The sequence below is a fragment of the Rana temporaria genome, chromosome 5, assembly GCF_905171775.1.
Source record: "Rana temporaria chromosome 5, aRanTem1.1, whole genome shotgun sequence".
Taxonomy (NCBI): Eukaryota; Metazoa; Chordata; class Amphibia; order Anura; family Ranidae; genus Rana; species Rana temporaria.
In genome coordinates, this window is record NC_053493.1 from 183911183 (window position 1) to 183935424 (window position 24242).

The 24242-nt window shown below is 44.5% G+C and overlaps 1 protein-coding gene across 4 annotated transcripts in view; it reads left to right on the forward strand.

The window, feature by feature from the left end:
- MARCHF6 (membrane associated ring-CH-type finger 6) overlaps window positions 1-24242 on the forward strand; it is a 1325445-nt gene that overhangs the window by 1242445 nt on the left and 58758 nt on the right. The window lies entirely within an intron of this gene.

Consider the following 24242-nt stretch of genomic DNA (forward strand, 5'->3'; position numbering starts at 1 on the left):
GAGCTGCTGCTTAGGTAATTGAGCTGGTGGCAGATTAGACCATTCCACGTTCAAGCTTAGAAAGTTAGGTGTGCGGTTGTGACTTCAGTAATCACTCCCCGACATGTTTCATCGAAATGATTTCTTCATGGGGTTACTTACCAGCTGTCTAGTGCCGCTTTATATAGTTGCCAGGGTCCTCCCTCCCCCCTTGTGTTGATGCGTGCCTACTGATGTTAACAAGCTGCAGCTGCGTGGACTTACGTTCCTCCCAGCCATGCTAACATGCAGCTGATCCGCTCATCCAATCAGAGCAGCATCATCGTCATGACGCTGTAGCTGGCATTCTTCCAACGTGGTGGAGGCCCTCAGTGGCGACGTTGGTGTATTACACCACATCCCACTGCCTAGTATCGAATGTAATGTCTAACCCCGATGGTTAAACTGGGGTATGACACTCAACCTGCCTGCAGTGTATTCCATAATGGAGGGATGAAAACCAAATATTGCTGACTGTCAGCTTTTCGGATGTCCCTATGACCACAAGTTACCTCTAGGTCTATGCATACAGAGTATAGCAGTATAAATTCAGAAACACAGAGTACATTGGCTCTCATTATTTAAGCACAAGAGCCAGCCAATTAATGGTGTGTATAGTTATGAATGACATGTATACATATATAAAATATATATTATATAGCACTCTAAAATCTACAAACACATCTCTAGACAATAAGTGTATATACAAAATATAAATGATATTTTAAAAATTGTATATAAAAGAGTTGCAGATATTGTTATCCATATTAAAAATGCATAAAAATATTAGTTAAAAGATATTAATAGGAATAAACAATATATATAAAATAATACATATATTTTTAAAAATGTTAAAATTATTTAAAAACATTATATTAAAATGAATACTGGAAAAAGATAATAAACTGGGCCATGAGCTGTAAATGACATGTGTATAAATATACGTTAGTAAAACAAATAAATGCTCTGGTTTAGACGTAAGTGGGTGTACTACATCATCCCCATATGCATGCACTCATCAAAACTCTGATCATGACGGGTAGCCCAGTTGTTTGGCCCCCTTATATAAACATAGCTCATGATCATCCTATATATGTAAAAACGCATGTCTCAAATCTATTGCTCATAATTTAGGCATTGCTAATGAAGCAATTCACATCCAGTTCTATGTTTAGTCCCCTCGGAAAATGGCTTTTTAACAGGAAGATCCATTGAGTTTCGCGCTGCGACAGGTCTCTCACCCTATTTGAGCCTCTCCACGAAGGGTACACACAGTCAATACCGCAGAACTGAGCTAACGAGGGGTCTTGGTTATGTTTTTCTTTAAAGTGGACTGACACACTATGATACTCAAAGCCTTTCTTAATATTCGCAAGGTGTTCAGCCACTCGAATCCGCAATAACCGCTTGGTTCTCCCTACATAAAGTAGCCCACAGGGGCACCAGATCAGGTATACTACATAAGAAGAGTTACACGTAATAAATTCTTTAATAGAAAAACTCTTCCCATCACTACTCATGACCTGTTGTTTACCCCTGTTACTTGTTCGTACAGTTCTACAGCAGATGCATTTCCTACAGGAGAAAAATCCTTTAAGATCTATTCTAAGGGCCTGTTGGTCTGGGGGATCTAAAATCTTACGAACCACCTTATCACCGAAATTAGGAGCCCTCCTGTAGATGAATCGTGGTTGACTCGGAAGAATTTCGGCAAGGTGTCTGTCCTTACCCAAGATGTGCCAGTGATTTTTAAAAATGGCCTCTACCTCCCTATATTGGGCATGAAACCCAGACAGGAATCCGCATTGGTGTTGATTATTGTTTGGCTCTTCTGCCTTCTTCTCCAAGCATTTATCTCTAGGGATAACAGCAATGTCTTCAATCATAGTATTCAAAGCTGGCTCATCATATCCCTTTTGAACAAATTTATTCTTGAGTATTTGTGCTTGTGAGAGATAGTCAGTGACATCTGAGCAGTTGCGTCGAACTCTCAAAAATTGCCCCTTAGGGATATTTTTAATCCACGCTGGATGGTGTCCACTATTAATGGACAGGTAACTGTTCCGATCAGTGGTTTTAAAATACACTTTAGTCTTTAATTTATTTCCTTCTCTTTGAATAGTCACATCCAAGATTTCTGATGGGTGGTGGAAGCACGCAGTCACTGTGGTGTGGTGAAAGCACTTATTGAAGATCGGGAAGGATTTTTTTCTTTTCCTTTGCTCTCCATTTATGAACTATTTATATATATTTTTTTGTTCACTTAGACAGTTCATGGACTTTATTTGCCAACCTGGTATTTTTTGATGCGATTTTTGCACGGATTTTTGGACACTTATATATTGACTCACTTAGAGGGTGGATTATTTATTTATTTTTCACTATGTCACTGTACCAATATTATATTTGTTGATTTACATTTTCACCTATTTTTTTGAGCGCTGTTTAATATCACATTTGGCACCTTATTTATAATAGGTATCACTGTATTTGCATATTAACTATTTTGGACACTGCTATATTTACCATTCTTCTTTAGCCACGAGGGTGCACACTGAGGGCGGACCAAGAGGGTTTGTGCCTACCCACTTAGAACTGCCTTGCAGAGACATTTACCACCCCACTCCTTTGATGTGCCACTGGTGGGAGGCGGAGAGGGGCGATCCCGGGGCGACTCTTTTACTCCTATGGCAGTGCACAATCTGTGTGCCTGTGGGAGGTGGGGATGTGCGAAGAGGGGCGGTCCCGGGTGGCTCTTTCACTCCTATGGAAGTGAACGCTCTGTGTGACTGTGGGGGGCGGTGATGTGCGGAAGGTGGGAGAGGGGAGGAGAGGGGCGGCTCTTAAACTCCTTTGGAAATGAACGCTCTGTGTGACTGTGGGGGCGGTGATGTGCGGCAGGTGGAGAGGGGCGGTCCCGGGCGGCTCTTTTACTCCTATGGAAGTGCACGCTCTGTGTGACTGTGGGGGCAGGGATGTGCGGCAGAAGGGAGGTGGAGAGGGGCGGTCCCGGGTGGCTGACTGTTCGTAATGAAATGGCCACGCTGCAAAGCTCGCAGCAAGGTGGGGGAGAGGAGCACTGGCTATACATTTACAGCCCTGTCCATACTCGCCCTCCTCATTTTTTCACTCGCCAAATGCGAGCAGAGAGTGCAAATTTTGAGGGCTGCTGTGCCCATCAGTGATGCCTGCCAGTGCCTTAGATCAGTGCCACCCATCAGTGCCACCTATGAGTGTCCATCAGTGCTGCCTATGAGTGCCCATCAGTGCTGTATATCAGTGCCCATCAGTTCTGCTTATCAGTGCTGTTTATCAGTGCTGCATATAAGTGCCACCTCATCAGTGCCAATCAGTACTGCCTCGTCAGCGCCCATCAGGGAAGGAGAAAACATAAATGTTTTGTAACAAACTTTAAAAAATATATATATTTGTAGCGCAAAAAATAAAAATCCCAGTGGTGATCAAATACCACCAAAAAAAAGCTCTATTTGTGGGGAAAAAAATATAAATATTTGGTTTGGGTACAGTGTCGCATGACCGCGCAATTGTCATTCAAAATGTGAGAGGGCTGAAAGCTAAAAATTGGTCTGGGCAGGAAGATATATAAGTGCCCTGTATTGAAGTGATTTAAGGTATACTCTGTTTAAAATGCAACCCCTCCCAAAAAAAGGGATGCACACAATACTAAGTGTTTCATAATACTCAATCAAATTCAAATCTGCTTTGGAAGATTGATTCATGTTTGTAGAAGTGTACCTTTAGCAGTCATGAAAGGTGCTTCTTAGATACTTCCAGCATGTTACAGGCATACCCCACTTTTAAGTACACAATGGGACCAGAGCATGTATGTAAAACGAAAATGTACTTAAAGTGAAACAATACCTTTTTTCACTTCTAGAGTGTAGTGGGGGTGTCAGGAGCTGTAGTGGGGGAGTCAGGGGCACACTGTAACAGTGCAGGGTATGCTCTCGGAACTTCAGCTCCTTCTGCTGCGGCTGCAAAATGTCTGTACAGTACTTGTAAGCAGAGGCGTTGCAAGGGGGGAGCGGGGGGTGCGGTCCGCACCAGGGTGACACCCGCCAGAGGGGTGACACCTGTCACGGCACTGGATCGAGAGAGGCTCTCTCCTCTTCCTCCTTCCGCTGCCCTGCACCCTGCTGTATCTCTTTCACTCCCCGCAATGTTTCTGGGAGGGAGGAGGAGTAAGAATTGTGTTGAGAGGCACTGGCAGACAGCTCCGGAGTGCCATAGTGCATGGCGCCCACATATGCTCCGGGAACCGGCACTGCAATCTCCGGTGCCGGGCTGCCTACCACAACAATTACACTTCCCAGACCGATGTCGCCTAGGCTCCTCCTCCACACTGACAGTACATCCACAACAGGAGTAGGAGCCTAGGAGGAGGAGGAACATCCATGTGGAAAGAGCACGCTGGGCTGAGGTCTGTGGGGGTTACATTAGGGATTGCACAGAGCGGGGGTTGCACAGAGGGGGGTTACATTAGGGGGTTGCACAGAGGGGGGGTTACATTAGGGGGTTGCACAGAGGGGGGTTACATTAGGGGTTGCGCAGAGGGGGGTTACATTAGGGGGTTTACACAGAGGGGGGTTTCATTCGAGGCATTGCACAGAGGGGGGTTACATTAGGGATTGCACAGAGGGGGGTTACATTAGGGGGATTGCACAGAGGGGGGTTACATTAGGGGGATTCCTCAGAGGGGGGTTACATTAGGGATTGCACAGAGGGGGGTTTGCATTAGGGGGTTGCACAGAGAGGGGTTACATTAGGGATTGCACAGAGGGGGGGTTACATTTGGGGGGTTGCACAGAAGGGGTTCCATTTGGGGGGTTGCACAGAAGGGGGTTCCATTAGGGGAATTGCACAGAGGGGCGTTACATTAGGGGGATTGCACGGGGGGTGTTACATTAGGGATTGCACAAAGGGGGGTTACATTAGGGGGTTGCACAGAGGGGGGTTCCATTAGGGATTGCACAGAGGGGCGTTACATTGGGAGGATTGCAGGGGGGTGTTACATTAGGGACTGCACAGAGGGGGTTACATTAGGGGGATTGCACAGAGGGGTGTTACATTAGGGATTGCACAGAGGGGGGGGTTACATTAGGGATTGCAAAGAGGGGGGTTACATTAGTGGGATTGCAGGGGGGGTTACATTACGGGGATTGCACAAGGGGTTTTATTAGGGAGATTGGAAAGGGGTGATACATTGGGGGGGATTACACGGGGGTTCCTTTAGGGAAATTACATAGGGGGAGAGCTGTGCTTATGCGCTAGCCTGCTCAGTGCCCCGGATTGAACAGTGACCAGGGGGGGGGGGGGGGGGGGGGGTGACACCAAATTTTACCGCACCAGGTGACACCAACCCTAGTGACGCCACTGCTTGTAAGGCACGTTACATACACTCGCAGGTATGTCCTTACTCGCAAGTGTATGTAAAGTGAGTGTACTTAAAGCGGGGTATGCCTGTATTACAGAAAAGTCAGTGAAAGGTGAATTCAGGTAACATTTCTAATGGTAACTCCGTTACAGTGTTTGCTGGTAGTGAACCAGACTGTGCCAAAACCCCTGATATGTGATTTCTGTGATTTCTGATTTTTTGAGTGAGTTATACACTTGTGTAAAAAATAAAATAAAATGTAAAGTGTTCCTAAACCCACAACAGTAACATCAGTCTGTATATGCAGTAGAGCATGCTTGTTATACTCACTGTAGAACCTAATGGGTTAATCCTCTGCATTGTGTAAAAAGGCGGTTTTGGGCTGTTTTATCCTGTCTCCTCTGATCCTATTCTCCTTCCAGAGTCCCCAATATATCTCCTGATAGTAAAGAAGGTAGCGGACAAGCTGCACATGCTCAGTTTGGTGTGTATTGCTAGAGAGTTGTTTTTTTTTCTTTCTTGGGAAAGTGCATGTGATCAGCACAGGGCCAATCAGCACTATCCAGACAGATGGGTAGGGGTCCTTCATCCTTACAGGAATATCATAGGAGAATAAAAACTCCTCCTACAAGCTTTAACCAGACACTGATAGAATGAAGTTACAAGACTTCAAGGCTCTAACTGCTCATTAGAAAAGGTATTTAGCAGTTTATATTTACTAAAACTATTGCATTTCCATGTTCTGTGTACTTAGGGAGACCATATATAGTTGAATGCAGGGGTTTAGTAACACTTTGTTTTTTGTTCACTTATACTGTCTTTACAGCAGGATATGTTGTTGTCCGTTACCAAACTAGTAATTCGGTATCATCCTGCATGTATTGCCTATTCCTGAATTGATAGGTTGCATGTTTTAGGCCCCGTACACACGACCAGATCTATCCGCTGGGATTGATCCGCGGATCAGTTCCAGCAGATAGATCCGGTCATGTGCACGTCCGAGCAAGCATTTTCAGGCGGACATTTGTCCACCCGACGGTTTTCAAGCGAATAAAAATTTCTTAGCATGCTAAGAAATCTATCCGCTTGAAACCTGTCCAGCGGACTTATCCGGTCGTCTGTACAGACTCACCGGATAAGTCCATCCGATCCCATCCCTCGCATGCGTCGTAATGATTCGACGCATGCGTGGAAGTATATACCTTCCAGGGTCGCGCACGTCGCTGCGTCATCGTCGCGGCGACGGCGCGGCCACGTCACTGCGGATGTATTCCGCGGGGATTTTGATCTGATGGTGTGTACAGCCATCAGATCAAAATCCGCCAGAGGAGAAATCCTCTCGTCTGTACGAGGCCTGACAGATCCAACATGGAAGTTAACTAACAGGACAGCAGTGTTCCATTTATATAGCTATAAATCTGAAGGGTTTGAAGCAGTGTTAATTATCTTTTTTTTTTTACAAACTTTTATTATTGAAAATAAATGGTGGTACAAATCCATATAATTAAAGGAACACTAAAGGCAAATTTTTTATCTTTTTTTAAATAACAAACATGTTATACTTGCCTCCACTGTGCAGCTCGTTTTGCACAGTGTCCCCGAATCCTGTCTTCTGGGGTCCCTTAGGCAGCTGTCTCGGCTCCTCCTCGCAAAAGATTTCCACCTTCATGCGAGCAAGCTTGCATGGTGGAAAGCTTTTGCAAGCGCGCTCCCGTGATACATAGCCGCCGACTGTATCACTCGGCCCTGCCCCCGGTGCGCCACGTCATCGGATGTGATTGACAGCAGCGCCAGCCAATGGCTGCGCTGCTATCAATCCATCCAGCCTTGCCAATCAACGGCCAGGCTGGGAACCAAAGAGGATCACAAGGACGCGCGCTGGACTTTTGAGGGGTGAGGTAAGTAAAACGGGGGTTCGGGGGGGTCGGTACCGTCTGATGTTTTTTCACCTTAATGCATAGGATGCATTAAGGTGAAAAAACATTTACCTTTACAACCCCTTTAAGCCATATACAAAAAGAATGATAAAACATATGAGAAGTCAGTCTGTGTACATACATTAATACAGCGCTTAAAGACTACAATCATTTATTCTGATTAACAGATAAACAGAAGACGGGAGTAATAATGTCTCAAGCAAAAATCAAACAAGTTTCCCTAGCATATAACAAGCAAGGGGAAATTAGGTAGGGTTAAAGAACAGGGAGGAGTGCTCGAACCAAGGAGTCCATTTGTTGTTATATATATGATTGGTATTTTGTAGGGGATGAAAGATTTTTTCCATTAAACCTATGTTATTGATTCTCGATTTGAGTGGAGCTAAGGGAATCGTTGGTGATTTCCAGTGGAAAGCTATTAACCAGTGTATAGCGACGCATATTGTGTGTATCAATCTCATGTGACATGTGGATAGGCCCGTAATTGGGGGAAAAAAGAAGGCAATTGTGCAGTGTTGAAGTAATCATATTGTCAAAGATTTTGGAGGCAAATTTCTCTAACTGTAACCAAATACATTTAATTTTGTCACAATACCAGAAGATGTGAGGGAACGAGCCCAAGGAATTGCAATCTCCAAAACAGGACGGGGAAGACATAGGAAAGATAGAGTGAAGTTTAATTGGTGTATAATGCGATCTCGTAAATAGCTTCAAGGCAGTTTCTTTAATAGAAATGGATTTAGTGCGCTTGTGTAAATTATTTATACATTTATCCCAATTAACCGTAGAGTATGTGAAGTTTTCTTCTTGTTCCCATTTAAGCATGTATGGAAGTTTATTTATATCTCTGTTATTAATTAAGTTAGAGTAAAGTTCCGAAATAAAACCTCTTTTCCTAGGAGATTTAAGACATAGATTCTCAAAAAGGGTGGGTGGCTGAGTGGTCAAAGTCTGGAAGTGTGTATCGAAGAACTGCTTGATCCGAAGGAGATTGCCATACTCTGAATCTGGGACCTGGTATTTTGACTTTAGTGAGGAGAAAGAGATAAAATTGGTACCCTCTATAAAATTGAAAAGTGAAGTCAGGTTATTGTTTATCCACCATGTGAGATCTACTGAGTCTTGTGCATTTGGATTGAATTTTGGATCGCCCAAGAATGAAGCGTATGGGGGAGACTTGGAAGTAAGATTATATTTATGGTTATGTAGCTTCCATAGTTGGTATGAATGTGCCACTATTTGATTACCCCATAGTATACCTGAGATAGAGTATGGCAATGGAGAAGCCCTCTCAAACTCCACCCATGGGACCATTGAATTTGGGATATGCCACTGTGTTATTTGGGTCCATCTAGCTGATAAATAATGCAGCCAAAAGTCCGGGAGGCCGAAGCCTCCACCTTTTTGGGATTTATATAAAATCAGTCTTGATAAACGTGGGTGGGAGTCTGACCATACAAATTTATTAATCTCGGATTGAAATTTGCTGATAAGTATTTTATTAATTCTAATGGGGAGTGCTCTAAATATGTATAATATTTTAGGGAGTAGTGTCATCTTGATTGCAGTGGTTCTGCCCAAAAACGATATCTTAAAGGATTTCCACGTTTTAAGTGTCGCTCTTAATTTTTGTATTAATGGAATGTAGTTCTTGGTTATTAAATCATTGAGATTGGGGGTGAGATGGATGCCTAAGTATGGAAGGGATTCCAGCGAGTAGGAGAAATTGAAGGTGGAGCGTAAAGACTCTAGCGCAGAGAAAGGGATGTTTATTGGCATGATTTGGAGACATTAACTGTTAGGCCTGATAAGGACACAAAAATGTTAAGGGTTTGTAAAAGGCTAGATAAAGTAGTTTCAGGTTGTGATAAAAAATAGTAACATATTGTCTGCATACATACTCAATTTGTAGGTGTTGGTACTTCTTGAATAACCTTTAATGTCAGTTTTAAGTAGAATTGCTGTAGATAGTGGTTCGATCGCTAATGCGAAAAGTAATGGGGAAAGGAGGCTACCCTGTCTAGTACCTCTGCCCACACCAAAGAACTCTGAGTTGCAACCTGGTAATCGTATTCTAGTAGAGGGATTATGGTAGAGTGGATGGAAGGCATGTAAAAATTCACCACTAAAGCCGAATTTGTGAAGTACTGTGTCTAGGTATGTCCAGGAGACGCTATCGAAAGCTTTATTGATGTCAAGGCTGAGCATCAGGAGTGATTTGGAGTTTACATTAGCGTCCTGTCTGATGTTGTCAGTAATTTGCCTGCCTGTGATGAAGCCAGATTGGTATGGGGAGATTAGAGTAGGAATACTTGTGGAAAGTCTGTTTGCAAGGAGTCTACTAAAGATTTTGAGGTCATTATTTATAACTGAAATTGGTCTGTAATTTTGGGGTAATGTGTGGTCTTTATTAGGTTTTGGGATGAGGGACATATTAGCGAGTAACATCTCGTGTGGGAAGTGTTCTCCCTTCAGGAAGCGGTTAAATAATTTCGCTAGGTGTGGAACTAAAAGCTGAGAGTATTGTTTGTAATATAGAGATGAGAAGCCATCTGGACCTGGGGCTGAATTTTTCTTAAGTGTTTTAATTATTTGAACTAATTCATCTTCTGTGCATGGTAAATTAAGACCATCTATCTGTGTTTGTTTAAGTTTCGGAAGGGGAAGACTATTCAGCCAAGGGGTTGAAGAGGAAGGGGTAGAGGAGTTCGGTGTGGAGAGAAGATCAGAATAAAATTTAGTGAAGATTGAAAGCACTTCTTGGGGGTGTGTGACCAATTGGTTTGCATTATTCTTTAGTTTGTAAATATGGGTAGGTTTTATTGATTGGTTGAGTTTTCGTGCAAACATTGTGGAGTAAGAGTTGCTAGATAGGAGGAATCTAGCCTTAAACCAGTGGAGAGCTTTTTCTGCTTTAGAGGACAATAGAGCGTCCAATTCGTTGCGTTTAAGAGTTATCCTGGGTCATGTGTATTCGTGTGGTCTCTGTATAGGTTGTGGAGATCTTTTGTGAGGGAGTTAATTTTTTTCAATTTGATCTTGTTACATTGTGCAGCCAATGATGAAGTGACCTCTGATGACGGCTTTATGAGCCGACCAGAGCGTAGAGGAAGAGATTTCTGGGGTTGCATTAATTGCAGACCGTGGCAGACCGACCCGCTTGAATTTGTTTTGGATGAAATTTTGTCCAAAAAAAAACGAATAAAGAAATGAAAAAAAAAAGAAGCATGGTGGATTTTTAGATTAAAAGCTAGATCACCTCAAGGGTTAAACCTGAGGTGGGATCTGGACTTGCACTTACATTAAGAATGCCTCTTCCCATAGCCTCCCCTCTCTCTCTCTCTCTCTCTCTCTCTCTCTCTTTCTTTATTTCCCTCTTCTGGTGTCTCTTTTTAACATAACTGAATTATCATTTTTATCTTCTGTATTTAATGTTTTTTGTATTTCATGGTGTGTTTTAATCATGTATATGTGTATGGATGCATGCACGACTGTGTGCACACATGTACATATTATCACTACAAGGTGGCATACACAGGGATCACCCTATATGCATTGCAGCTGATTTCCTTCCTTGGATAATTGCCTGCAGTCAATTTAGACAATTAATGGGTGGAGCTAGTGATCTTTAGAGCTACTACTTATTTCAAAGTTTCAAGTCTGTAATGTGGTTATGACGAAGGCCTTATAGGCTGAAACATGTCAACCATTCCTATTTGCGTTTGTGTTTGCGTTTGTCCACTGTGGCTTGTTTATAAACACTACTAATTTTTAAGAGCAACGACCGCAGTGCAGATCATCTTTTCTTCAGACCATTGCATGTGTCTCTGCCCTGGGGGGGATGGCACAGACCCAATACCAACATCTCTCCTCTGTTTAGCTAGGACTGGAAGATGCAGAAAATCACAGCAGGCATAGAATAAGACTCTGTGGTATCCCAGATGCTATGGCAAGCCTGAACTCGTAGGAAACTGTTAAAGCCATGCTAAACAATATTCTGGGCAAACATCATACCAATCATATAGAAATAAATTGGGTACACTGAGTCCCCAGAGTCTCTCCCAAGCTGCACCAAGAAGTTTTGAAAGGATGCATCATTCTGATTTTAAGCCCTGATAAAGGGGAAGTTCTGAGCCCTCGAACCGCTTTGGCTTTTACAAAATACAAATCTTTTAAATAGTCTGTACAAGCTGGTGGTGCGCTCCCACCCTTTCAAAGCTTCAACAAACTCCTCTGGGGGGCCAGCAAGACCCCACAGTTGCTGGTGAGCAACCTCTAGGACAACAAACTCTCCATCCCGTTAAAACGCATCCACATGAGTTTCAGTGCTCCAACATCACAAAGAAAGCTGCACCAAAAAACATAGTATGCCATATGTACTTTTTTTTCACAATAAAAGGACATTTTTCAGAGTGTAGCACAGAGACACAGTCAACTTCATGGAGCTACAAGATACTAATGGACCAGTGTCACTAAAGATTATACTGTCAATGTTGGCTTAAGTCTCTCCTAGTATGCCTTCATGCAATGGGAGTGACATACAAATGGGGGATATCATTTTTCCCAGACATCAAAAAAGACATTCATTGGTTCACACTTAAAGTGGTTGTATACCCTTCTAAGCCACTTTCACCTACAGGTAAGCCTATATTAAGGCTTACCTGTAGGTGTTTGCAATATCTCCTAAACCAGGGATAAGCAATTAGCGGACCTCCAGATGTTGCCAAACTACAAGTCCCATGAGGCATAGCGAGACTCTGACAGCATCAAGCATGACACCCGGAGGCAGAGGCATGATGGGACTTGTAGTTTGGCAACAGCTGGAGGTCCGCTAATTGCTTATCCCTGTCCTAAACCTACACGGTTTAGGAGATATGTGCAGAAAGGAATGCACCGTTGTCTATGGCGCATGCTTGCTCAAAACTACTGAACCTCTATCATTTTCTGGACTGCAATGAAATTATGGGGCCAAACTGGGTTGATCTGCCCAACGAACAGAGATTCTAGGGGATACCAGAACCAAGACCACAGCATCATGCTCCCAATGCTTTTAGCATGATGAGCTGATAAAATCCTGTTGCTCATCACAGTGTCTCATGGGAATTTAAATCCAAAAGTCAATTTTAATTACCAGTCAACTGCTGTGGCAAGAGCTTGAGGTCATTGCGGATGATTCAGGCTTCCCTTTTGAGAGAGAGATTAATTTGTTAGGCCTCTACTTGCCAAATGAGAATCTGATTTCCAACTTGGAAACATTTATTGACAAAATCAACCAACATGTGTAGCACTACCCCCGTAGGAGCTGCTGGTTTAAATTTGGGCATTGCACGTTACCTTGCTCTTCGTTGTCTAGGGGATAAGATGAGAGTCTAAAACTTTAATGTCCACACAAGTTGTAAATCCCTTTTTCTGTCAGGTTTTATTTCACAAAAACTTGTATAGGTAGAGGGTCAGGGGAAGGTTCAGGCACACGATGCAGGTCACTGGGGAACTTCTACGTTTCAAAAGTCACATTCACCACTTTCCTCAGAGTGGGTATTGTTCACCTGGATAGGCCCCTCTCACTGGCCTAGCAGCCGGGATGATGCACGGACAAAAATAATACAGTCTCTGCCACAGACCTTTTTTTGAAGGTAGAAATAAACTGTTCCAGAATCCTCTGCCACAGGATTTTGTACCCGGATTTTCAGCTGTACGGTTTAGAGCCTTTAAGCCGACCCGGCAACACTGTAAGGCATCATAGAATACGGTGCATCCTCCAATAAGGTTACCAGGCCTCTCCCGAGATACCAGCCTTCCGCTTGGTCCTCCCCAGGACAGGTCCTCCCCTGGTTTCCTCCATTGAGTGGCTTACTCCCGCAGGACAGACAGCACAGTATCACCTTCAAAATGCAGGCCCCAGTCAAGACAACTGGGCCTACCTGGCGGAAATGCAGCCTCGGGCCAAGTGGTCCTGGCGCTGAAAATGGACCATCACATACCTCGAGCTAGGAGGGCCCCGAGGCAAAGAGCCCCAAGAAAAAGTATCCTTCCCCAGCATGCCCAGTGGGCTGTTTCCTGGGAAAAACACCCAATACACTCTGGCCTGCCTGTGTTCCAACATTGGCCTGTGGTGGTAACGCCACCTACAGGCAAACAATGGGAAAACCCTCCAAGCACAGCCATAGCTGGAACAGAGGCTGATTTAGCCTTAATCATCAGAGTCTGAGCTAACTACCAGCTCAGACACCCATTAAATTTAAACATAGCTCCTGGTCATCAGGAACAGGGCGCTACACAAGGAATGCTCATTCCAAATTAGAGGGGGATGCAATGTTTTATTTGGTCCCCTGTTTGATGTTTTTAAGGGTGCTTCCTAACTCACATACTCAAAACTAAGAACGCCCATGAAATTGCTTCATTAGTTGACACTTGGAGGACCATTAATACACAGGACAGAGAATATACGTTGTATTCACCAAATCACTGGACATATACTAGGACCGACTATACTTTCATTTTAAAATAAGCTATATTATGTCCAAAACAATGGGTATAGAGTTTAATGACAACCTAAGGTATAGGATTAGTAGTAATTTTCCTTTTAAATGGTCTACCTCTCATATATGCTATATGGGAACCATTATTCCCATTATGCTTTGTTGTGTTTTTTAGTTTAACTTAGCCAAGAAAATCAAGTAGGATCCACAAGGTGGAACATGTACATGTTTACACGGTTTGGCAATATTTGTGTCCTCAAGATGAATATCCGTTAGTGCCTACTATACAAGCCCTCCTGGTGAAGCTCCTATATAGCTGGGTTCACACTGGTACGACATGACAGTCGTACTACTTTGGATCCGACTTTGCCCTGCGACTTGAAGCCGACATACGTCCGACTTTCAATGAACAGGGATCCGACTTGGATCCCCGCCAATACCAGGCACTGTGTTTCGTATGAATCTTCAGGGGTAACTACACGCCAAATTTTAAATAAAAAAAAACATTATGGGTTCCCCCTCCAAGAGCATACCAAGCCCTTCGGTCTAGTATAGATTTTAAAGGGAAACCCCTACAATCCATACCAGACCGTTATCCGAGCACGCAGCCTGGCCGGTCATGAAAGGTGGTGGGGACGAGCGAGCGCCCCTCCCTTCTGAACCGTACCAGTCTGCTTGCCCTCAACATGGGGGGGTGGATGCTTTGGGGCAGGGGGATCCCCTGCGGCCCCCAACCCAAAGCACCTTGTTCCCATGTTGATGAGGACAAGGGCCTCTTATAAGGGGGTCACCAGATCCCAGCCCCCCACCCTATGTGAATGAGTATGGGGTACATCATACCCCTACCTATTCACCTGGGGCAAAACGTGTCAATAAAAAAACACACTAGACAGGTTTTTAAAGTAATTTATTAGGCAGCTCCAGCTTTCTCCAGCTTCTTCTCCCGCTCTAAAGTTCTTCTCCTGCTCTCGACCTCTTCTCCCGGTCTCCGGTTATTCTGCCAGACTCCTCTGCTATCTTCTGCTCTTTTGCCACTCTTTTGCTATGCTCTCTCCCGCTGTAATGCTATGTGCGCGGTGCGCAACGACTTATATAGGCATGGGGCGGAGTCACCGAGTGATGTCATCTTTATGATGTCACCCACCCCCTTTCCTGACTCACTCGTCCCTACCCCCTTTCTTGACCAGCTGGGCTGTGTGCTCAGCTAAGGGTCTGGTATGGATTTTGGGGGGACCCCCACACCGTTTTTTCGGCGTAGGGTCTTCCCCTTAAAATCCATACCAGACTGAAGGGCCTGGTATGCTCTTGGAGGGGGAACCCATGCCGTTTTTTTATTTAAAATTTGGCGTTGAATTCCCCCTCAAGATCAGCAGAGCACAAGTCTCATGCCAAAGTCTGAGCATGCAAGACTTTGATCCGACTTCAATGATATTCAATGAGTTGAAGTAGGATCAAAGTAGTACAGGGAGCATTTTCAAAGTTGGATCGACTTGTGTCAGACCAGTTAAAGTGAATGTAAACCAACATTTTTTTGATGTCACAATGTAGAGAATAAGATTTCATATCATCTGTACCCAGTCTTGCCACACAGAGTTAATCCAGCTCTGAGCAATCCTCTTTTTATTGTTCAGTGAAAATTAAGACTTGGAGCTAAAAACCAAAGTCCTTATTGCCCCCTTGCTTCGAGGGACAGGTTATTTATATATCGCACTAGCCTGGAGTTCACAAAAAAAGTTCACAATTCACATCCCCCGCCCCTCCCTTCATCTCCTCTCCCCTCCAGAGGATGAAGACACAACGCGGGGGGGTGGACACACGGAGGGGGACGACATCAGGTGTGGAGGAGAACAGGGTGCTAGAGGAGGAGGAAGACACTCGGGGATGATCGGTGCGACGGGGACAGCTGTGAGCACTGATTCCCCCCTGCATGGCTTTTCAGGTGAAAGCCGCGGGAGGGAGGAGGAGAAGCAGATGATGAAAAGCCATGCAGGGGGGTCAGTGCTCACAGCTGTCCCCGTCGCACCGATCATCCCTGAGTGTCACGGGACATCAATGTGTGTTTACTCAAATGACAGGGGTCCTTGAGCGCGCTCTGCTATTACCCAGAACGCTCTCTGCCTGTCCTGTGCACGCTCTGCCCAAGGGGAGTGTAGAGGAGGGCGGGGAGTCTGCTGACATCATGACTGCCCACCGAGTGCCGAACAACAGACCCGCCCACCGAATCTGGACTTTTTTGGGGTTTCAAACAGCTAAAGGGGGGACATTTGACAAGTAAGGATACATGCAGGAGGTGTACATCCTTATAGATCACCACTATGGCAGTACTTTAGAATTGATGAGAGTGGGTTTACATCCACTTTAAGACGGCTCCCATAGAGAAACATTGATTTTCACACGTCATGCAACATGATCTTCCAATGTCAGAGCATTTGTCAAACCAGTGTGAACCCGGCCTTAGAGTTATTTGTGATCTGAGAACCAAGGGCCAGATTCACAGAGGAGATACGACGGCGTATCTCCTGATACACTGTCATATCTACTGTCGTATCTATGCGGCTGATTCATAGAATCAGTTCCGCATAGATAGCCCTAAGGTCCGACAGGTGTAATTGACTTACACCGTCGGATCTTAGGATGCAATACTTCGGCCGCCGCTGGGGGGAGTTTGCGTCGTATTCCAGTGTCGGGTATGCAAATTAGCAATTACGGCGATCCACAAAGGTTTTTCCCGTTGTTACGTCGGCGCAAGTCTTTTTTCCCGTCGCAAAGTTAGGTGTGCTTTAACATGGTGTAAAATTACTCCACCATGTTAAAGTATGCCCGTCGTTCCCACGTCACTTTTGAATTTTTTTTTCCCGGCGTAAGTACGTTACGCACGACGCGATTCACAAACACGTCGGCCTGTCGTAAGTTCGCGCAAAGCACGTCGGGAAAATTGCAAACGGAGCATGCGCAGAACGTCCGGCGCGGGAGCGTGCCTAATATAAATGGTACCCGCCCCATATGAATTGGGCGGGCTTGCACCGGACGACTTTACGTTACACCGCCGCAAGTTTCCAGGTAAGTGCTTTGAGGATCAAGCACTTACACTGAAAACTTGAGACGGTGTAACGTAAACGGGTTACGTTACACGGCCGCAAATTTTCATGAATCTGGCCCCAAGTTTTTAAAGTATATCTGTGCCAGAAAACAAGCTAGATTAACAAGATCTATTCTGACTCTCCCAAAGCTGAAAGGTAGGGATAGGTTTCCCAGAATAGGTCAAATATCATGGAGCAACCCACCTAATCAGACTGGTTGAGCAGGTACATGGTTTGACTTGAAACCCTGGGTCAAACTAAAACCAGCACTAATCAGGTGGCTTTTGGCTGGACTTCCGTTACTCTCTATTTCCCCAGATTTACCACCTCTGGGTGTCACGTTGCAGACAACTAGAGCCGTGTTGCAGTCTACACTTTTCCCACCATCACCAAGCCTTATGTTCCCCAAACTAAGTTTAGCAGACTTTTGACATGGTCTCTAAGAACCTTAATTCTGTACCATCCTCAAATGGGATCTTTCAAATGATTCATTTCTGCCCTAACCACCCTATTACTCAAATAGACCAAAGAATTACATTTGCAACCAACCTAGACTTTTTTCTGCTATCAACTTGGTGCATGTCTTCCTACCCAACTTAAGGAACTTATATCATTAAGGGCACCCTCCCCATTTAAACATCTACTCTGTTTCTTGACCAGACCCCAGCATGCCACACTTTCTCACACCTCTGCACCACATTGACAGATGAAGGGTCCCAACATGAGCTTCTGTTTCTACAGAAATGAACATAGACTTACAGACTATGTTCTACCAAACTTAGAAGGAACACTTGCATTTCTTTGCACATATTGGACCTCAAAAGCATGTAAATATCAGGAAACCCTCATGAACGTACATAAAATGTTTCTACAGACTTCTAATCCATGCTGGATGTGTCTAGTGACAGAGGGTTATCCTGTTATATTTGGTTGTCCCCAGAAATTTAGGAACTTGTGGAATTAAAGGTTATAACTCTCACAGTTGTATCTCTTGTAAAGAACCCAGCAGCATACCTGTTGCACTGTACCCCTCTATACATCCAAAAATATAAAAACGTATTGCTAAAACACCTCCTTATTGCTGCTAAGGCTTGCTTCTGGGCCATTTAAAAAAAAATCTGTGGTGTGTTGTTTAGAGATCTAGTGGATGCAGAACTTTATTATGGCCATGAAAGACCAGAAAGACAAATACTAGTAAATCTGGACTCCAAGGTTTCTCTATAAAGTTCAAATGCCTCGCGCTTCTTTACCAAGGAGATAGTTATGCTAACCACCTGAAAATCAATAAATTTGGACACAGAAAGGGGGAAGGGGTGCCCTTTTTTACCCTTATCCATCCCCACTCCTCCCCACCAATCACTCACTGTGTTTAATTCAGAAAAGGAAGGGGCTCGTAATCTACATACAATATTTACCAACCCCTTTACCCCTCTCCATCCCCTTGTGTCCCTGCAGCAGCCGGGAGAGGTAAGCCAGCAGCGCTCTAGGGGGACGAGGAGAGGCCTGGGAACAGATGTGGGCAGCACAGGGAGGGGGGATCAGGGCGGGGGGACAATTACAGACTGATGCCCTGTCTGTGCCAGTGTTGCCAACCCTTGGTGATTTTTTTTTTTAAACACGAAAAGTTTTTTGATAGAGCACATTTTTTACTGACAACCAAAAAAATGACACTCTACAGAAGGTGGTCAGAAACTGCAATCATACTACAAGTGTGTCCTAGAAGTGACCAGTGTTCTTCCAGTGTGTAAAACATTGATCATTGCAAATGTCTAAACAGGGCCTTACAAGATATTACAAAGTACCAAAAAAAGCAGCAGTTCCATTTTCTACTTTACTAACAGCCAATTGTTTAAGCATAGGAGGACAGGAGGACAGTATTTATATATATATATTTATTTACTAAAAATACAGTGCAAATTAAATATCAGCTATATTTCATGATGATACGAATAAATGGATATACTTCTACATATCCGTGATAAATGGTTATAAAGATATTATTCACATTTCTATTATTCAAATTCTTATAATAAAATACAACATTTAAATTCTTGAATAACTGGGTATATTTAAGACTTGGGTTTAGTGAATAGCTTCCCGTGACTACACAGGCTTATGTAAACAAATTTTGTTTACCTTAACTACGGTGTGGTCTCTTCTCAAAACAAACAGACCTCCTTCTTACACTCTTAAAGTGGATGTAAACCCGAAAATGTTTTATTTATTTTTTGATGTCACAATGTAGAGTATAAGATTTCCTATCATATGTGCCCAGTCTTGCCACACAGAGTTAATCCAGCTCTGAGCAATCCTCTTTTATTGTTCAATGAAATATAACGGACTAACAGAGAAAAACCTTAGTCCGTTCTGCCCACTTGCTATGAATGACAGGTTATTTACATATCTGATGCACTAGCCTGGAGACAGCCATTATTATTTTTTAATTCCCACCCCCACTTTTCTGAAGTCATGTGGTTACTTTTCTGGATTTTGACTGGATGTTAGTAATCATAGCAGAATTTAGTGTAAGGGGAGTGTAGAGGAGGGCGTGGGAGTCTACTGACATCACGACTCCACCCACAGAACTCCAGACAACAGATCCACCCACAAAATCTGCAGTTTTTCAGTTTTTATAACAGACAGAGGGGAGACATTTGACAGGTAAGGATTCATGCAGGAGGCATCTATATCCTTATAGATCAGCACTATGGCAGTAGTTTAGAAAGGATAAGAGTGGGTTTACATCCACTTTAAGCATGCATAGACCAAGTGTCATATTGCACACAGCTTGACAATACAATCAAAGCTTCTGTTAAATTTAGAATGAATCTATTTTACACAGGCATCACCATAAAACCATTGTACAACTGTTGGCATTTAGCTTTTTCCTTGTCAAAGTATTTTATTGAATGAATATGATGAAAAGATTTGGCTCATGTATAAGGGCATGATGTTGCCAACATCCCTGGATCAATGAAAAAATGAATACCTCTAAACAAGGTGGGATTTTTCGGGTAACCATAAATAGCGATGACAACTAAGTCATAAAAATATACATTTATTACAAAAATATCAATAAGCATAAATAGGTCACAATAACATATAAATATTCAGATAAAAATGTCAGACTAGAAAAAATACTGCTATAGAACATCGTATACCCCAGGACAAGGCTAAGGGCATGGATGGTCATTTCCGACGCGTTTCAAATGTTAATTGAACATCCTTCTTCAGGGAAAATAAGCAGTAGATTTTTTTCTGAAACATGAAAAATACAAAATAGAGAAAACAACAGGATAAATCTCATGGTCAGGTACAGACATTGCAGCATGTGGACATGAGGGGGGAAAAAGGAAAGGGACTCATTATCCAAAAGAAAAGGACTCGCCTTCTCCCAGACAAGGAGCACCTAGATTATCCCCAGGGAACTGTGGGCGCACCAAAACCAAGGGTGGCCGGGCCAAGTGATGTATCCAATGCCCTAGAGGGCTTCTTCATTCAAGAGGGCTCCAAAACAATGGGGGGTGGATGATAGATAATAAAATCCACTATTTGGTCAGCAACCAACAATATAGCAAGGACGATCCCAACTATGGGGGGGTCAAATATATATAAAAAAGAGTGTCATTAGATTGTCACTTCTCAAGAAGGACAGGACAATAGGATAAAAAGGACAAGCAGCCTTAGAATATACTCACCACTCCTGTTGACAACACTCAAATAGTGTTCCTCCTAATTCTGAGGAATTGACTGAAGGGTATCGACCTCTTCAGAGGTTCAGGGTGAAAACTGCTGGCATGAAGTATGGTATTGCCGGCTATCTCTTTTCTATAGAGGGTCGAGTTGATTTTACCATCTATGTCTTTTCTAATGCTGATGTCCAAAAAGCTAATCTCCGAATGGTCATGAGACATTGTAAAGAACAAATTGAACTTGTTAATGTTCATGAGTCTCAAAAGTTCTGTTAGACCACTTTCTGGTCCATCCCAAATAATGAAGATATCATCTATGTAGCGCTGCCAGATCAAAATATGGGCAGCGCACATAGATGCATTCTCTCCCAGGAGGAAATCCCGCTCCCACTCCCCCAGGTACAGGTTGGCATAGGAAGGTGCACAGCACGTTCCCATAGCCACACCCTGTACCTGGAGGTAGTGGAAGCCCTGGAAGAGAAATGTATTGTGATGTAAGATAAAATACAACATAGTTAGGATAAAGGTGTTGAACTTCCAATCGGTCGCGCTGGAGTCACGTGACGCACGGTGCGTCGACGTGATTATCCAGCGCGATGTTTCCATGTTCTGCACGTTCAGCTTTGCAGCAAGGAGGACGCGATGGCCTATCTTATATATGCCTATCGCCTCCTCCCATACAGGTATTATATAATTATATTTAACTAGAGGACACCTGCATTGTTGAAGGGGAGGGCAGGTACCATCAGGGCCAATGGTCACTACCTAGGTGAGTATTAAAGGAAGTCAGGGGGGCAGTCTCGGCATCCACATTCCTCCCATCTCCTGCTGGAGTGGGAGGCTATTTGGCGTTTGGTCTTATTTGACCCTGGACTCCCTATTGGAATACCGGTTTATCCCTATTTGAGTGTTGTCAACAGGAGTGGTGAGTATATTCTAAGGCTGCTTGTCCTTTTTATCCTATTGTCCTGTCCTTCTTGAGAAGTGACAATCTAATGACACTCTTTTTTATATATATTTGACCCCCCCCATAGTTGGGATCGTCCTTGCTATATTGTTGGTTGCTGACAGAATAGTGGATTTTATTATCTATCATCCACCCCCCATGGTTTTGGAGCCTTCTTGAATGAAGAAGCCCTCTAGGGCATTGGATACATCACTTGGCCCGGCCACCCTTGGTTTTGGTGCGCCCACAGTTCCCTGGGGATAATCTAGGTGCTCCTTGTCTGGGAGAAGGTGAGTCCTTTTCTTTTGGATAATGAGTCCCTTTCCTTTTTTCCCCCTCATGTCCACATGCTGCAATGTCTGTACCTGACCATGAGATTTATCCTGTTGTTTTCTCTATTTTGTATTTTTCATGTTTCAGAAAAAATTCTACTGCTTATTTTCCCTGAAGAAGGATGTTCAATTAACATTTGAAACACGTCAGAAACGACCATCCATGCCCTTAGCCTTGTCCTGGGGTATACGATGTTCTATAGCAGTATTTTTTCTAGTCTGACATTTTTATCTGAATATTTATATGTTATTGTGACCTATTTATGCTTACTGATATTTTTAAATTTATATTTTTATGACCTAGTTGTCATCGCTATTTATGGTTACCCGAAAAATCCCACCTTGTTTAGAGGTATTCATTTTTTCATTGAATTAATATGATAATCCAAGTACAAATCTTGTGTTATACATGTTGTAATGAGTTATCCAACTTACAACAGGTTTAAAAAAAAAAAAAAACTTCATGGTCCACTATATATGTACCGATAAGAAAATTATATAAACTCAACAGAAAAGAGAAAAGTAAATAAATCATCAAGATATTCATGACTGTAGTTGGAAATACTATTTATCATATACATTGTTTTACTTGGAATATTGAAGTATAATTATGTAAAGCAGTACTTTATTATTGTTTAAATAAAATGAGTTATAAAATAAAAATAAAAGGATAGACAAAAAAACAAAAATGTATAGGATAGTAGGAAAATAGAGAAGAAAGTGTAGAAGTCCACAGAGATGGTTTGAGTAAGTTGGCCTACAGCCTGAGTGTTTGAACAGAATAATGAGTAGGGCAGCCCTCAAAATTTCAACTCGCCTGCTCGCATTTGGCGAGTGAAATTGTGAGTAGTGCGAGTATGGTCAAGGCTGTGCTTTCCCGAAAATGTATACCCAGTGCCTCCCCCGTCGCGCACAGTGCCTCCCCCGTCGCGCTAGTTAGGGCCATTTCAGGAGGAGCTGTCGGCCGTCCTGGACTGCCCCTTTCCACCTCCCCTCTCCACCTCCCCCCTGCCGCTCGTCCTCGCCCCTCGCACAGGCTTGCAGATAGGAGCATTTTTAGAAGGAGCTGTCAGCCACCCTGGACCGCCCCTCTCCACCTCCCCCTGCCGCTCGCCCCCGCCCCTTGCACAGGCTTGCAGATAGGAGCATTTCAGTAGGAGCAGTCAGCCGCCCTGGACCGCCCCTCTCCCCCCCCCCCCCCGCCGCTCATCCCTGCCCCTTGCAGATAGGAGCATTTCAGAAGGAGCTGTCGGCCGCCCTGGACCGCCCCTCTCCACCCCCCCTGCCGCTCGTCCCCGCCCCTCGCACAGGCTTGCAGGTAGGAGCATTTCAGAAGGAGCTGTCGGCCGCCCTGGACCGCCCCTCTCCACCCCCCCTGCCGCTCGTCCCCGCCCCTTGCTTAGGCTTGCAGAGAGGGGCATTTCAGAAGGAGCTGCACATCTAAGGAGTGGGGCGGTGCATGTCATCAAGGCAGTCCTAAGTGGGCAGGCTTAAACCCGCTCGTCCGTCCTCAGTGTTTAGGTGACGTGTGACCCCCTGGCTGCAGAAGAAAGGTAACTACAGCTGTCGGCCGTCCTGGACTGCCCCTTTCCATCTCCCCTCTCCACCTCCCCCTGCTGCTCGTCCCCGCCCCTCGCACAGGCTTGCAGATAGGAGCATTTTTAGGAGGAGCTGTCAGCCGTCCTGGACCGCCCCTCTCCACCTCCCCCTGCCGCTCGCCCCCGCCCCTTGCACAGGCTCGCAGATAGGAGCATTTCAGTAGGAGCAGTCAGCCGCCCTGGACCACCCTTCTCCACCCCCCCCCCGCCGCTCGTCCCCGCCCCTCGCAAGGCTTGCAGATAGGAGCATTTCAGAAGGAGCTGTCGGCCGCCCTGGACCGCCCCTCTCCACCCCCCCTGCAGCTCGTCCCCGCCCCTCGCACAGGCTTGAAAATAGGAGCATTTCAGAAGGAGCTGTCGGCCGCCCTGGACCGCCCCTCTCCACCCCCCTTGCCGCTCGTCCCCGCCCCTCGCACAGGCTTGCAGAGAGGGGCATTTCAGAAGGAGCTGCACATCTAAGGAGTGGGGCGGTGCATGTCATCAAGGCAGTCCTAAGTGGGCAGGCTTAAACCCGCTCGTCCGCCCTCAGTGTTTAGGTGACATCTGACCCCCTGGCTGCAGAAGAAAGGTAACTACAGTATGTCAGTGTACTGTGATTGAAAACAACACATGGAGGTGTTGAATTAGAAATTGAACAAGATGCGTGCTGGGAGGAAAGGGGGGGGGTAATTTGAGGCATAGGTCTGAATCATACTTCTGCCTCCATTTCCACCCCCCCCCCCAATCTATCATACCAATGCCTCAAAATCCAATGCATTGTGGTTG